Source organism: Ciconia boyciana, chromosome 14 (genome assembly GCF_034638445.1).
Source record: "Ciconia boyciana chromosome 14, ASM3463844v1, whole genome shotgun sequence".
In the NCBI taxonomy this organism is placed as follows: Eukaryota; Metazoa; Chordata; class Aves; order Ciconiiformes; family Ciconiidae; genus Ciconia; species Ciconia boyciana.
In genome coordinates, this window is record NC_132947.1 from 17,503,592 (window position 1) to 17,520,782 (window position 17,191).

Here is a 17,191-nt window from a genome sequence, read left to right on the forward strand (position 1 = left end):
TGGGAAGCATCATGTGGCTAACAAGGCCAAAGAACTGGACTTGTCTGCCTGCTTATGGGGGTGTTATTTACCTAACATGCCTCCCTGGGTGTTCCTGTGTTGCCCTCACTGGGGTCTCGGTGGCGGGAGGTCAAACTGCACCTATTTGCAACTGCATGAGTGGAGGTTTCCCCAGTAAGGCAGCTTCTGATAGCACCTCAAAGCGGGGGGGACTGCTGGCAAATGAGAAGGCCCTGGCCTGATGTTAAGCTAGCTGGAGAGGGTGGGAGAAACTACCGAAAAATTGCTAGAGATAGCAGGTAAGTGGGAAAAGATGATAAAGTAGCAGCTAGTGCCGAGGGAGGTGGCAGGATTTCACAGGCTATTCAGGAGAGTGATGTGAGGAAGGGCTGAGGCTCAGAGAGAAGGGGAGGGGAGCACTGGGCGCTCAGCGATGCTGTGTTGGGCCGGGATGACCCCAGAGGCAGTATGGTCCAGTGCTCTTCTTTCTTCTACTGGGAACCCACTCGGGAACGGTTTACCTACATACCGTCTCAGCTGACTGCCTCCCCTCCTCCATTGCTCTTCAGTAACAGCCTTCGATTACTTCAGAACCGCTAGAAGCAGTACGTAGGACCACTGGGTGGCACCAGAAACCAGAATATGGATTAAGTTTGGGCAATATGCTTTTTTTAAATATTCGGGGGCAGGGCCCTACCAAGGGTAAGGTGAGAGGTACTGGGTATATGCTACACTATCCTGGGAACCAAATAGTTCCACTTCCAGATACTCCTAAAGAAGGGAAAAAAGGCAGCAAGAGGTAGAAGATAGCACATGCGCTCCTTAGGGGTGCAGCTGGAAATGCCGGGCGTTGCACAGAGCTTGCTGTCTGTTTGGGATGGCTACCCCCGTGGAAGGAGCGTGGCCCCGGCGTTAGGCAGTGGGTGCGGGACAGAGGGATAAACGTGACCTCGGGGAGCGCTCCCCCAACATTCACACTTGCACGTTGCCAGAGCCTCCAGTGCGGGAAGGAACAAGCAAATTTGTTTGGCCTACCAAGAATTTAGACTAAGCCTTACCTCTGCAGGGGAAAAAAAAAAAAAACAAACCACGAAACAAACCAAAACCAACGCAAGAGGTGTTTCGGGCTTTGGAGCGGCTCCAAGGATTGCTGCAGGCACGCTCCCTTGGTTTGCAATTCGCCTGTCTCCGGCCCCGGTAACCCGGGTCCCAGCTCCCTGTGGCGGGCTGCTGCCCCGACCTCGCTCACGACTGGGGCGCGTGGGCAAGCGTGTGGTCGGGGCTCCGGTGGCCCGGCAGCGCGCCGAGCCGACCGGGGAGTCTTCTCCTGCTCCGAGCGTTCAAGCGATTGCTGTGAGAGCGAGGGGAGCCGAGGCGGGGAGGCCGCAGGGAAGAACCGGGCCCGGGCGGGTCGCGCCCCAGAGGTGTGTGGGGGGGGAAGGCGCCGCTGAGGAGGCGCTGCCGCGCCAGGTGACGGGGGAGCGGCCGCGGGGAGCGGCGGCGCCACCTCCCGCCCGGGCGGGCCGCTGCAGGCCGGCGGGGCGGAGCCCAGCCCTCCGGGCGGAAGGCGGCCCGAGAGGAACTACCCCCAGAATGGCGCTCACCCCGGCTCGCCGCCCGGCCGCCATCTTGTTTGTAGTACCGACCCCCCGAACGGCTCCCGCGCATGTGCGGTCCCCGCGGCGCAGCGCGCAGGCGCAGAGTGCCCCACATGCCGCGGCGGCCGCAGCTGCTGAGGTACCTGCCGTCCAGGTGAGCCCCGCCGCCGCCCGCGGGCCCGGGCGCGGCCCGGCAGCGGCTCCGTACGCCCCTGGGGCCGGCCCCGCGCGTCCTCCGCGGCTACCGGGTGCCGCCGCAGCGGCGCTGAGGCGCTTGGCTGTCGCTCGGCAGCAGGTGCCGCGCGGCGGCTCCGCGGGAGCCGGTGCGGCGGCGGCGGCGGCGGCGGGCGGGCAGGCCGGGGTCAGCGGCTTGCGGCGGCCGCACCCGCGGGCGCCGTCTGTCCCGCCGAGCCCTGCGGCCGCTGCTGCCGCTGCTGCCGCTCCCTGACCCCGGGGCGCCGCCGGTGAATGGTTACGCCGCGAGGGTTACCTGAGCGGGGGTGGGGGGTGTTCCCGGGCGGGTCCCGGTGAGGCGGCCGCAGCCCGCAGGGGCCCGGGCAGTCGGTGCCGCCGGCGTCCCCCGCCGAGAGGCCGCCGCTGAGGGAGGACTGCGCTCCGCTCCTCTCCTCTGCCGTTGTGAGACGGCGGGGGAAAGTACCGCTCCCTCACGGAGCTGGGTTTAGGAAATAATCCCTCGTCATACCGAGCTTCGTTGGGAAAAATGAGAAACGCCTCGAAACGGCCCCTGTTTTTATCGCGGAGATTATTTTTTTTCATGTAAATAAGGGACTGGCATGCTCTGGGTTTCCTGCTTGCTCTCATCTGTAGCTTTTCTTTCTGGTATTCAGATCTCAAAATTCTCAGCTGTATTTACTTTGGACAGTGAAAAGAGGGTGTTTTTCTTTAGTTCAGTACAGTCTTGTCAGTATGTGAATAGGAAAGGACTAGCTTGTAAAAATTTTTTTGTTGACTTGCATCATCGCTTTAGGTCAATGGCTGTTTCTTTTTTTATATTTAATGTAAGTCATGGGGAGTAATTCAAAGCATTGTAGCAAAGTCAGACGTTTCTACTATCTTAAAAAATCATCATTATAAAGTCCAGTGCAGAAAATGTGCTGTTACAAAACAAATGATGCTGTGTAGCACTGTCACTGGCTTCCGGGGAGGTGTTGGGAGTGCCGTCAGCTGGCTCAGTGGCAGTGCCTTGGGGTGTTGCATTGCTGATTGAGAGCCTGGCGTCTGATACATTTTTTTGATTCCCCTCAAGTCTGAGGAGTCTGGAACTGGTGCATGATAGTTGTGATACAGTGCGGTCACAGCACGTGAATCACGGTCAAAGTTTGTAGCAGAACTGGGGCGACTCGGTCACACGCATCTTTGCTCCGTAGAACAGGAAAGGTCTGGTAAGTGTCAGGGGGTTGCGTCTGGGAAGCCCAGAAGAGTTTTTGTGCTTGAACACTGAGGTGATGAGAAGATGAGGGTTACAAGCGGAGAAGAATCTACTTTTGCTTCCTGTGTCAGGCACGCTTGCGAGTCTCCCGTGTTCAGATAGGAGGACTTGGGGGCTCATTACTTTAGCTTCGGCCTTCCCTTTTCTATAGAAACGAGAGGACAACAGTCTTCCAAATCCTGGAGCCTGTCAAACCATGTTTAGCCCTAGTGTATTGGTCTATGGTGAAAACTCAAAAGGTAATGTTAAGTTGAAGAGCTGTGTTTAAAATCAGCTTGGAGCTCTCTGTCACAATAATTTACTTGGACTAGGGGAGCAGAGCTTACCAAATGTGTGTCTCTTACTGAGTTGGGGGTAGACTCCTGAAGAAGCAAGACAATCACTACAATTCATTTGGATTATTGGCCATTGGACTGGGATTGTAGAGAGGACTCAGGATTTGCAATGACTGTTCCAATTTCATTTATTTGTTTGGGATTTTGAAACTTAGCTTGTGTGTGGCAGAGGAGGCACTGAAACTGTCTGTCTTGAGGGCAGAAACTTAGTGTGGGCTATACTTGGCATGTATTGAGATGTTTACAAGTGTAGAAGCTGGAAATGTTATAAAATGAAAATTAAACAACTGCTGGAAGCAGCTTTATTGGAGGCTGTAATTATATTCCAAGCTACTCATTTTGTATCTAAGGTTAAAAACTAATTGAAAAGAACAAACCTGTTAAATTTGCATTTTCCTAATCTCAGATCACCTTCAGAAATCCTCCAGTGCTTTTGTTTGCAGCTCATATTTTACATTGGTCATACATGACAGGATCTTTAATGTTTTTCATTGGAAAGCATAAGTGTAGTGGTACATTTAGATTTCAGAGACTTTATTACATACAACATGTATTTTGGTCCCTTAACGATACACTAGGAAATTTTCTTAAAGATGCTTCTAGGACAGTTTTCTTAAACGTTCCTCTGTTGCATGCTCAAGGTAAACATTATAGCAAAGTAATAAAGTATAGGTATGGTATTTTTCAGTAAGAAGCTCAAAAAATTATGATCATAATATAGTCTAAGCATAAAAATTTAAAAAAATGAATAGGAGACAGTGAATCAGCTTTAAAATTTGGGGGGGGGGGGTTCAGTTTTCATGTGTAACAGAATAGGGATTTTAATTTTTAATTATTTAATTGTCATTCTCACAAACAATAACTCAGCTGGATTGCCACCACTGTTGCTTCCTGGAAAAAGGTAAAGCCAAACACTCAATGAGTTCTATTTCTGTAGGCAGTGCTGACACCATGACCCTCCATTATCAGGGTTTATCTCGTGCTCATCATCTGTCAGCTCTGTTTTGAATGTAAGTAAATATGCCTCTGCTTCTTACAACTCTTAAGCCTCGTGTTGGACAGTTGTGCAGTACTGCTTAAGACTATTTGTGTCTGTAATTATTACAGCCTGGTTTAATCCGTGATAGTTAAAGGAGAACAGAGGAGTGTTTTGCTACTGTTTCTCTGTGTAACGTTGAAGAAGATGTTCCTGATATGTGTCTTGATGCATCTCAGTGGTCTCATTTTTGTATGAATGTGGTTTGGGAGGAATAATAAAATTCTGTATTGCTTTTCCCTGGGAATTCTCAGTATTCTGGCCAGATCAGGTCAGTTATTAAGCAAAGCAGTTGTGATTTGGTCCTGACATGGGAATGACAGGGTGACTGTGCCCTCTACTGTGCAAATCGGAGTTGATGAGAGATTTTAATAATCTCACTTGGTCTTCAGTTCTGTTCTCGTAAATTCTGAATTGTAAATGAGACTTGCTGGATTTTTAATAATATATTCTTATTGATCATTCACCTTTTTCTACCTAGTCATATTCCCTTGGCTTCTGTGACTGATGTAGCACCATTTAATGTAGTAATCCAACTGATGCTGTGGGAAGCATGGGAAGGAATAGCTTTGCTTTCATTTGGCTGTCGTCCTTACCACACTTGGATGCATTTCTGTATTTACAACAGGTTTTAGTTCGCCAAAGGGGTGTTCCTTACTTTACATAGTATAAATACAGTAGAGGTTATAAATGTGATGTTTAATTTTAAAGTAACCTTTACTATTCAGTCGTGTATAAACCAGACTCTCTTCGTAATTACCAGATGGATTAAAAATGTGCAACTAGTCCTTTTTTTGTTTTGTTTTTCCCCACAAGCCCTGGAATTGTGGCTTTTCTCTGGGTGTTTGAACAGAGGATATAGGCAATCTGCTGCTTCCTTTTCATCTGTATTTTGGTGGTGAAGCTGCGTCTTATATCTTAAACTGATCTAATGACCGGTTGGCATGCAAAAGGGCTGATCCTATTCTTGCCCTGTCTTGTACCACCTCCAGCATTTACTGGATGTTTTCCTGAACCAGTTCACTTTGCTAAATAAGCAGAGCACAGATCCAGTCCCTCTGTGTCCCCATCTCCCCAGAAGATCAACTTTTGCCAGGTAAGCAAGTTGAATGAGTTCAAAGAAGGGCTGAGGAGTACCAGAGATGTAATTGATTTTTGCAGTGTAAGAACAGCCATAGAATCATGTGGAACCATCTGGTCTGCTGGTCTTTCCTGACAGTGACCAAAAAGAGAGGAGCATAAGGTGAGGATAAATTATGTAAACCTTTGTCTGATAGCCCTCTTGTTTCTCGTCAGCTGTAGGATGTCAAGAGGTAGATGTGTTGTTTGCATTTATTTTGTTAACGGTTAATGTATTTTTCTTGTGTGAACTTGCCCATGTCTCCAGTCTATTCAAATGTATAGCACTGACGCATCCCAGGGGAGACCTTCCAAAGCACAAAATAATGTTGTAGGTGCTAACTACCTCTGCTTGTTTTCTTTTGAACTTGTCAGCTGCTAGCTTCATTTCATATCTCGTAGCTTTTGTATTGTTTGGAAACAGTGAACAACTGATCTCTGTTTACCTTCTCCATGCAACTGATGATTTTATAGGCTTCTGTCGTATGTCACTGCAGTAATGTCTGTTTCTAGGCAGAATAACCCTAGCCTAATTAATTATTCCTCATTATTCATCTTTTCAAATCTTGTTTCCTTTTTAAAAATATTTTCCCCTTCCATTATGTCCTCTTAAAATGAAGGCACAGGCGCTGCATCCAGGATTTAAGCTGCAAACGTTCTATAGCTTTATGTGGTGGTTTAATTACTAATCATTTCCTAATGTTAGGTTTATTTTTTTTATATGTCGAATGGTTGTGAGCTGATGCTTTTATCAGTCTGTCATGACTCCAGCAAGACTTTCTGAATGTTAATGATCAGTTTGGAGCACATCACTCTATATGTGAAATTAGGATCATTTTTCTTTGGACTGCTACTTTATTTGTGCTGAATTTTATCTGTCATTTTATTTCCCGACTATTCAGTCTCATATGTTTTTTCTGCAGGTCTTCAGTCAGCCCTTCTCTTTACTGTCAGAATAGCTTGTATCCTCAGGAGACTTTCACTCCACTCCTTGGCCCCTTTTCCAGATTGTTTATGAATACAGTGTATAGCAGACCACTGCAAAAGGCTCCTGGCAGTCTCCCTCCCTGTGAAAACTGACCATTCAAGCCTGCCCTCTGTCATCTGTTTTCAGTTAGTCCAGGCGAGGGCTTTCCCATTTACCCTTTAGCTGCAGAGCTGCTGAAGCTCAGTAGCTATCTGAATGTATCTTGTGTTGCAGTTTCATCACTGCTATAAACGCACGCCGTGGATGCCCCTGCTAACCAAGAGGTTCTGCCTGTCCTCGCAGCCCTGTCTGATGTTCCTCTCCAGCAGTCTTGCTGCCGTGCAGGGAATCCAGTCTGGAAACAGATCTGGCTGGAAATTAACCCAACAAATTATAAATTAATGCTGATTTAGTGTTGCTGTACTGATAGTATACAAATGTGTGGATTTAATTAGAATCAATTCAGTTGGATAAGTGCATATTTCTGTGCTTGCTGATGATGATTGAAATTGTGACCTTACAGGCTCAACTGTAGTCTAGACTCAAGGCAGTGTGTCTGTGCACAGACTTGCGCTTTTTATTTCAAATTGACATGAATTTGATGCTGTAGTTAGATTAGTATGACTTGTGTATGAATCGCACCTAGGTACTAATTCAATTGATTTTGTGACTGCTTCTTGGACATTTTCATTATGCTGAGGCAGAAAAACAATCTGACCATGGGTTGATACTTAGAATTTCTTAAACAAAGACAGTGAACAAGGATGGATTTTTAGTGCATTTCTGTGAATTAATAGGGATCTAGTATTACTTTTTATCCTATATATGGGCTTTATTCTAATTTATTAGGAACAATTGCATCATAAATATTTCAAAAACATGTAACTGGAAATTCACAAATTTTGCTACTGATGCCCTTGTGTTATTTTGTAAATGCTAGAATTATTTGGGATTTGTGTACATTTAAGTTGCCTAAATACAAATGCTACAGGTCTTTAATGACATTTTTGTTCACTAAACAGGCTTTTCAGGTGTGTTCTTGAAAATTTATATCCAGATTCACCAGTTCTGTTGTTGTACATAATAACAGTTTTCTGCTGAGGGGGTTTTTGGGTTGTCTTCATGTGGAGAACTGAAGTTAGATGCTTCTGTTTTTAACAGTTTATTTTGGCTGTCGTAGATTTGAAATGTATTGCTTGCTTAGCCAATAAGGTCTGTTTTTTTCAGGTTTTGTAGGTGCTTCTACCTTTGCATAGGCAAAAAGAAAAACTTGATTTGTGTAAATATATGGTTATATGACTTGGATCGGTGTGTTTCCTTCCAGAAAAGGAGGGCTTGTATGTGGTTTTGTGCTTTATTTTCCAGATGGTAGAAGACAGGGGCTTGGGGAGTGGTTTAAGTCTGCTTTTCTGTGCTGCCAGTTCAGGTTCTGCATGGTTTGTCTCTGCCATGGCTGGAGAATTAATACAACAGTGTTGGGAGTGTTGAGCAAGCACACATTCATCAGTTTATAGAGGTGTTTTTAAACCTTGTGTAGTACTCTACCTTTGCTACTTTGCTCATGTAGTTCATTCTGACATGGTTTTCATCAAATAAATGGTCCTTGTTACAAATTCGACTTCTTTTTTCCTTCAGTTTGGATGAAAAGGTTACCAAATACAATTCTTATGGTCCTCAGGAAAGCCAGGAAAAATTTTTTTTCTCATTTTACAGTGCAATTGAGCTTTATCCATGGGCTGACAGAGAGAAAGGCACAGGGCTTGGTGAAAACCTGCACATGGATTAGCTCAGCCACAGAACAAAATTATACTTTCCTGACATTTTTAAGATAAATAGTTAATTGGAAACATTCATTATTTTAAAAAATAAGTCAGTAAGAGAGCTCATATGCCCTAAATGGTTTTAGTTACTTCTAGCAGTAAATGGATGGAACGCCCAGCAAGTATTCAATCCAATTCGTGTTCAGCTAATGAATCAAATCATTTGCCATATCACCTGGCAGTGAATGGCCTCTCAGTTCTGTCCCCACAAAGGTGAGTGTGGTCCTGCTGCTGCTGTGAGATCTTGGTGCGTGGGGACTCTGGGAATACCTTGGAGTTGGGAGCTGAACTGTGGGACCACTAGGTCTGCTGTCTTCTGGTTTGCAGCAAGGACATTGCTTTAAAAGACAGCAAATTATCCTTCAGCATTTTACACAGCATAATACCTATATAAAGCAAATGCTATAGCTGCTTTATGGTGTTGGAAGAAACAAAAGGAAGGAGGGGTTGTTTAGAAGATTGCCTGTCAAGATGTCTCCTTGGTGAGACCTTGCGCTCGCCTGTGTCAGTCTGCTAATGCCGGGTTGTAACATCGTCTCCCTGGCTACAACTGCTGCATTTGTCACTTTGTAGTGTTTGGTACCACACTCATTCATACTGCTGTGTCATATAATTGAATGATTATGACTGAGGAGTCAGCATAGAATAATCTAGGACTGTCAACTGCAATTTTGCAGTTACTGACCCATCATCATGAAGATTTCAACCCAAATGTCTAAATTGCAAAAATGGCTGGAATTTTCCAGCAGAGTGAATATAAAAGCACAGTAAGAGAGGTTTGTAGGTTTGTCTGTACGAAAGAGTTAATGAAGAAGTTCAGATTGTCCCTGCCTCCAAGAAAAAGTTAAAGCAATTTGGGTTTTTGGAGAGCTAAGTGTCGTTTTGTTTTTTTTTTTTTTTTTTTTGTGGCATATTAAAAAAAAGAAAGTGAGGCCTCCATCCCCAGGGAGGAGTGAACATACGGTCTGTGTGCTGTAGCGACTCAGTTGTACCCCAGCCTGGGAACTCTGCAGTACGTGGGGTCTTGCCATAAGAGAGTGAAGGTTTAAAAAATTATTTTGACCACCCTGAGCAGAACCACTGCGCCAGCTGGGTGGTACCCACATGTTCGTTACCTTTTGGAGACTTAATTTCTGCATTTGTAACTGTTTTTAAATGGTCCTGGAGCTCATGGCTGTTCTGCTCCTGGACTTGGTCATGGGCCTGACCACGTGAAGCAGGAGCTGATGCAAGTTGACGGTGATTCCAGGGGATCACAAAGTTCTTCTCAACTTCTACTAAAATGCCACAAACAACATGCAGTCTGAAGTCCTGCTGCTGGTCAAGCTTCAGGAAACACCCAGTGCTTGTGTGATCTCTCTTGCCCGCAAAAGCTGTCTCTCTGATGTCTTCAGCAGTGTTCCAAATCTTAGAAAATGTAAACCATCAGCATTTCTCCTGGTTTCTACACCCAAAAGGGTTATTTATGTGCAATTGCTGACAGTGATGCTTGCAGTTGGAGAATGCTCCTTAAAAAAGGAACTACTGGGGCTTAAAGCCAGGTTGATTTTGTTGTCCTTTAGCTCAGGTTATCCATTGTATTTGAATATACGCTTGCCTGGATGTATTGCACGTGGTAAGAGGGTATGTGTCCAGACTGCTTTGTGCGAGTAATTGCTGACTAATTTTTCTGTGGATGTGCTCAAACTGAGGGAGCCATCTCAGATGTGGATTCTTGCTCAGAGGTGTTACTTGCCTTAAGAGTGATTGACTTTACTGCAGCACTCCCTGTCACTCAGCCAGTCTGTGTTCCGGGTTTCCACCCTAAACCTGCAAGGAAGTCAGAGACCTTTGCTGACATTATTTCCTTGGATAGGATCCTGATGGTTCTGAACTTCTGTGGTGGCATGCTGGAAAGCATAGGTGGTGGAAGTGTGGGAATAAGAAACACCATTCCTCCCCACCCCCCCTCCCCCACCCCCCAAAAAAAATATTCTTCCTTTCTGAAATAACTACACTTTGGGTGGTGAATGGAAGATTTTTTGATTTTTTATTTTATTTTATTTTATTATTGTTTTTTAAATAAAGATTACCTGGCTGGGTGTGGATGCACGCAGCCTTTCTGGCCCCTCTCTGGCCTAAGACAGTCATACCAAGGCAGTGATGGAGGCTTCTTGCACCCTTCTTACCAAATGTTTTTTGCTATTTTGGTTTTGTTTCCTGTTCATGCATGTTGAATATGAATGGATGCATTTTGTGTGATGTGTACTCCCATGTTGTCTTCATGAATTCTTTGCAAATGCATACAAATGTTGGCAGTGATTCCCAAATTTTGGATAGCCTGACAGTTGCTGTTGTGGAGGATTATTAACTACGTAATAGATCCTGTGTGCGTGTATTTCAGCAATCCTTTGAAATCTGGGAAGCAACAGCTTCAGTGGCAGAGCTGTCTGGTCATGTGTGTACTACAGGAGCTTCACTAGCATAATGAGACCATCAAGCCCTTCTGATAGTGATTCAGCTTATGCTGTGAGAAATGGCTTTTATTGTTATGCTTGGTAGTAATTGCCTAAATGAAGTGTTTCCAAGTGTTTCCTAGGCCACTATAATTATATGTATGCTGCCACTCTCACCAGTATAAAAATGTCTTTAAAACAATTTGCAGAGCTCACCAGTTGGTTACTCAGGAAGGGGGTCCTGTGCCTGTTCCACATGAATGCATTCCATTTTTGGCGGTGTTTTTAGGTGTTAGAAAATGATAGTTCCTCACTGATTTGGCAGTGCAGCGACCCCTAAAGACTTCTAAGAAGTCTGTTATCCTGCTTTTTTTCATTAACCATGATATCCCAAAGGGAGCAGAATTCCTGGAGGACACTTACCCATCTGTTCTTCACTATCCAGGTTTATCTGTAACACTTTGAGGCGGAGCAGAAGATGCTTGTGGAAGGGACCGTGAGCTGTGCGCTCGCGTTGCTTGTGGCCGAGCTGCAAACAGCATCCTCAGCTCCGCTTCCAGCAGAAACGGTGTGCGCAGTGGTGCTGCAGCAGAGAGGCAGAGCTGCTCTTCTCATCTATCCTAAGAAGCTCTTTTGGTCTGGAAAAAAAACCTTAATCTTTTTTTTTCTCGTTTAAAAAATGTTTTATGAGGTTGCAAAACAAGCACAAGACAGCCTTCAAACGTCAGCTTTTAAAATTGTGTTGTGCAGGATTTCTCAGGCAGATGAAGGAGGCATTCACTGAGCATTCGATTTTTTTTTTTTTTTTTTTTTGGTCAGTAGTAGAAGTATAGTGGAGGTTTCTCCTTTGGCCTTTCACAATATAACTGCTTTTTACCCTCCCTTGACTTTAATTGCTTCATTCTTCTATAATAAAAACAGCAGTTTCTTAACAGTGAAAGCAATAAAACAGACAGAGAACCTTGTACTCTCTTTAAAAAAAAAAAAAAGAAAAATTAAGAAATAGAATATAGTTCATTGTGTTTTATAGTAACCTTTGAAGAAATTCATAGTAGAATAGGAATAAGAATTTACGTAAAGGCAGGAGAAATACTGTCAGTACTTCATTTTCATAAAATAAGAACTGTTTAGGCAGAAATATTATTCAGCTTTTTATGGAGGTCTCCAGAATATAAATCTCTGCACTTTGTCTGATTGGTAGGTAGTAGTTGTTGGGGAAAAAGAATGAAATGGCTTGAAATATATGCACCAGAAAGCTTAATTCGTGACCTAAGCATTAATTGCCTGAACTGAGAAGTGTTGTAATGCAGGTATCTTGCTTTTCTGTAGTTTGATTTCTTTGATGTGATATATTAATATTTCTCAGATCTCTAGCCTTCAAACGTCATTCTGGGCTGTGGACTGATTGTAAACATGGCACTTATGCTGCTATTTTTATCATGTCTCCACATTAAAATGAACTGCTTATGTAGAAGCCATCATCAGTCACCTTGTTGGCCTAAAAATTATTTAAGTGAATACAGTCTTAGTATGGTCAAAGCTTTCAATAAGGAAAGGCTCACAGAGTTTAAATCCTGATCTTGGAACATTTCCTTTAGTGAAGTTTGAAGTATTTTTATCCTATCATAAATCAGTAGGCTCAAATTTTCTTTTGCATTTTTAAGAGCACCCCAGGTCTTCCCAGCAGTAGTGACTCCGAATTGCTTTTTGTAGTCTGGGGCCTTAGCTTTCAAGACTGGCACTCACTTTTCTGTAAATCAAGGGACTTGTTCCGCACTCTTGGCCTCTACATCCCTGCAGCATGGTTCAAGCATCCATGTGAGTAAAAGGTATGGGGAAAGCCAGGGTGTGGGGAGTGGAGGTGCTGTGCTCCCAGTGGCTGGTCGGGAGCTCTGGTGCCTCCGAGTTCCTGAGTGTAGTTGCAGCAGGAGGGGGATCTCTTTCTCTTATCTGGCCAAACAGACAAGGACCGCAGTGATTTCTGTGCGGCTATTAGAAAGTTCCATCCTTTTTTTTACTGGCATACCTGTATACTCATCATTTTTAAGGGATGAGCAGTTACATCTCATAAATGACAGCTGCTGCCTCTTCCTCTGAGCACCTGCATTAACACAACTGAGTGATCACCATCACCACTGGCCTATTAAGGAGCTTGGTTCTATAAGCAGCTGGGAGAAGCCTCACGATCGCTAGCCCTTGTTCTTGTGGGGGACTTCAACCTGCCGGATGTCTGCTGGAAATACAATACAGCAGAGAGGAAACAGTCTAGGAGGTTCCTCGAGTATCCTCGAGGCAGATAACTTCCTGACACAGCTGGTGAGTGAGCCAGCTAGGGAAGGTGCCCTGCTGGACCTCTTGTTCACAAACAGAGAAGGACTTGTGAGTGATGTGATGGTTGGAGGCCGTCTTGGTCAGAGTTATCATGAAATTATGGAGTTTTTGATTCTTGGAGAAGTGACGAGCGGAGGTCAGCAGAACTGCCACCTTAGACTTCCGGAGGGCAGACTTTGGCCTATTTAGGAGACTGGTCGACAGAGTCCCCTGGGAGGCTGCCCTAAAGGGCAAAGGAGTCCAGGAAGGCTGGATGTTCTTTAAGGAGGAAGTCCTAAAGGCACAAGAGCAGGCTGTCCCCAGGTGACAAAACATGAGCTGGCAGGGAAGAAGACTGGCCTGGCTGAATAGAGAGCTTTGGCTAGAATTTAGGAAGAAGAGGAGAGTCTACAACCTCTGGAAGAAGGGGCAGGCAAGTCAAGAGGACTACAAAGGTGTAGTGAGATTGTGCAGGCAGAAAATTAGAAGGGCCAAAGCCGAGCTAGAGCTCAATCTGGCTGCTGCTGTTAAAGACAACAGAAAATACTTCCTCAAATACATTAGCAGCAAAAGGAGAGCTAAGGAGAATCTCTAGCCTCTAGTAGACAGGGGAGGCAACACAGTGACAAAGGTTGACGAAAAGGCTGAGGTACTTAATGCCTTCTTTGCCTCAGTCTTTAATAGTAGGGCCAGTTGTTCTCTGGGTACCCAGCCCCCCGAGTCAGAAGATAGGAATGGGGACCAGAATGGAGCCCCCATAATCCAGGGGGAAATGGTTAGTGACCTGCTAAACCACTTAGACACTCACAAGTCTATGGGGCCTGATGAGATCCACCCGAGAGTACTGAAGGAACTGGCAGATGTGTTCACCAAGCCCCTTTCCATCATTTACTAGCAGTCCTGGCTAACTGGGGAGGTCCCAGTTGACTGGAGATTAGCAAATGTGACACTCTTCTACAAGAAGGGCTGGAAGGAGGACCCTGGGGAACTACAGGCCTGTCAGCCTGACCTCCGTACTGGGGAAGCTGATGGAGCAGATGATCTTGAGTGCCATCACACGGCATGTAGAGGATAAGCCAAGGGATCAAGCCCAGCCAGCATGGGTTTAGGAAAGGCAGGTCCTGCTTGACCAACCTGATCTCCTTCTATGACAAGGTGACCCGCCTAATGGATGAGGGGAAGGCTGTGGATGTTTTCTATCTTGACTTCAGTAAAGCCTTTGACACTGTTTGCCACAGCGTTCTCCTGGAGAAAGTGGCTGCTCATGGCTTGGACAGGTGTACTCTTGGCTGGGTAAAGAACTGGCTGGATGGCCGGGCCCAAAGAGTGGTGGTGAATGGAGTTTAGTCCAGTTGGTGGCCGGTCACAAGGGGTGTCCCCCAGGGCTCTGTGCTGGGGCCAGTCCTGTTTAATCTTTATCAATGATCTGGACGAAGGGGTCGAGTGCACCCTCAGTCAGTTTGCAGATGACACCAAGTTATGCGGGAGTGTTGATCTGCTGGAGGGGAGGAAGGCTCTGCAGAGGGACCTGGACAGGCTGGATCGATGGGCCGGGGCCAATTGCATGAGGTCCAACAAGGCTCAGTGCAAGGTCCTGCACTTGGGCCACAGCAACCCCATGCAACGCTACAGGCTTGGGGAAGAGTGGCTGGAAAGCTGCCTGGCAGAGAAGGACCTGGGGGTGTTGGTTGACAGCCACCTGAATATGAGCCAGCAGTGTGCCCAGGTGGCCAAGAAAGCCAATGGCATCCTGGCTTGTATCAGGAACAGTGTGGCCAGCAGGAGTAGGGCAGTGATCATGCCCCTGTACTCGGCACTGGTGAGGCCGCACCTCGAATACTGTGTTCAGTGTTGGGCCTCTCACTCCAAGAGAGACCTTGAGGGGCTGGAGCGTGTCCAGAGAAGTGCAACGAAGCTGGTGAAGGGTCTGGAGCACAAGGCTGATGAGGAGCGGCTGAGGGAACTGGGGTTGTTTAGCCTGGAGAAAAGGAGGCTGAGAGGAGACCTTCTCACTCTCTACAGCTCCCTGAAAGGAGGTTGTAGAAAGGTGGGGGTCGGTCTCTTCTCCCAGGTAACAAGTGAGAGGAAATGGCCTCAAGTTGTGCCAGGGGAGGTTTAGACTGAGTATTAGGACATTTTACTTCACTGAGGGGGTTATCAAGCATTGGAACAGGCTGCCCAGGGAAGTGGTTGAGTCCCCATCCCTGGAGGTATTTAAAAGACGTTTGGATGAGGTGCTTAGGGACATGGCTTAGTGGTGGACTTGGTAGTGTTAGGTTTATGGTTGGACTCGATGATCTTAAAGGACTTTTCCAACCTATACGATTCTGTGATTCTGTGATGGGTTGAGCAATGCTGTGCAGTCTTTCTCTCTCGTGCAGCGGCTAGATGAAGAGCAACGAGTTTTATTACTGGTGATTGGGTAATAAAAGGCAGAAAACAGCTTTCAATCTGTCTGCAGAGTCATTGCAGGGGAGGTGGCCTTGGAGCTCTTACTTCTTTCTCTGTTTCTTCCCTGATTACAGCTTCATTTGAAGGAAAACCAAAACATTTAAACTCTACCTGAGGTGAATATTTAACAGGAGGAGTATCAGGTGCCAGTGTATTGGGATGCAATGGAAAGTGTTGGTCCATTCATTAAATGGAAAATTATTCAGTGCTGACTCAAAAGATCCCAAGAGAAACGGCACTGCTCAATCCCAGCATGCGTGGCTTGGTAAAGGAATTATACAGAGAAATCCATTATCCTATGCTAGGCAGGAGGGTCAGACAGATGAATGAAACTGATCTCTTCTGACTTTGCTGTGTTGAATAATATTGGCATAAGAAGCATTACCTGAAGGGTCCAAGAAAACCAAGAGTATAGCCTGAAAATAGATTAGGATGAACTACTGAAACTAAATCAGATCAACACGTTGTTTTGAAAAGAAACGAATGCCTGAGCCTGTAATAATTCCCACTGCATCCTTCTTTTGACTGAAGCTCTTGAACAAGTAGAGGAGTAAAGGACTTCTCCACTGCTGTAGTGAATGGATACTTTTCTCTTTGTTTGCAGCTACCGGGCCCTAGCCTAGTGTAGTTCATACACAAATGCAGAAAATGTACATAAAAGGACTAATTAAAAAAAAATTAAAAATTGAGGTCAACTTGAGGTCAAGAGGGAAGAATATGAGCAGCTGAGATTTAAAATTATGTAATAAAAAATTATTTTTAACAAAATTCCCGATTCTGGGAGTGGTGGGGGAAGCAGGGCATTATGTAGAAGGTTGCCTGCACGTTTATGAAGGTACATGGCAGTATTAAGGCACGTTTCTAAAGAGGAATTCTGATATATCTCCCTGAGGAAGCATGAAAAATGGTCCTGTAGAGCAGTAAAATCTTAGACATAATCTACACTGGAGCTCATTATCAGCATAATTATTCTGGCAAATTCTTCGAGTATAAGAGAACTAAAAAAAAAAGAGAGAAAGGTGACAAGAGCGAGCAAAGGCGTGGAATGAGAAGAAAGAGGAGAAGACATTAAACAGTTTAGGACTTTGCACCTTGGAAAGGAGCCACTTGGAGGACAAAAGAAAGTAATAAAGCTTTATGAAAGCGTGACTGGCACAGAAGATGAGTAAAGAATAACCGGCATTTCTGAGAGTGAGGGCTGTTGGGACATCCAGTAAAAATTTACCTGTAAATCAGACAAAAGGAAGATTTATTTTATACAGTGTTTTCACAATGTTAGCTGTTGCCAGCAAATCATGCTGAGGCCAAAAGCACACAGAAGTCTAAGTTAGAAAAATAAATGGAAGGGAGGTGACAACGTATGTTTGTTTTATAAAAAATACATTATTTATGACAGTCAATAGAAGAGTTAACTTTGAGGAAATGTGGAAAAATCCTATGGCACTGAGTCATAAAATAACATTTTAAATTCAGTGTAGTGAAGTAACTCACCTGGAGAACAGCCCCCACTGTATGTATACAGTGATGAGCTCTGAATTGGTTTTCCAGTCATAGATGAAACTTGGGGGTTATAATAGGCAGTTCTATCAAAATATTATCTCAGTGTTTGGAAAAGGAAATTGAAGGTTAGATGCTTGTGGAAAAATAATAGTGATCACACTAGGAAACAT

At 45.2% G+C, this 17,191-nt stretch overlaps 1 protein-coding gene across 3 annotated transcripts in view; it reads left to right on the forward strand.

Moving 5' to 3' along the window:
• The first annotated feature begins 1,611 nt into the window (after positions 1 to 1,611).
• The window catches only part of NDRG3 (NDRG family member 3), a 67,011-nt gene continuing 51,431 nt past the window's right edge, over positions 1,612 to 17,191 (forward strand). For all 3 annotated transcript variants that reach the window (XM_072879153.1, XM_072879155.1, XM_072879154.1), the window contains exon 1: positions 1,612 to 1,752. The gene's annotated coding sequence lies outside the window, so the exon portion shown is untranslated. The remainder of the gene's footprint in view (positions 1,753 to 17,191) is intronic.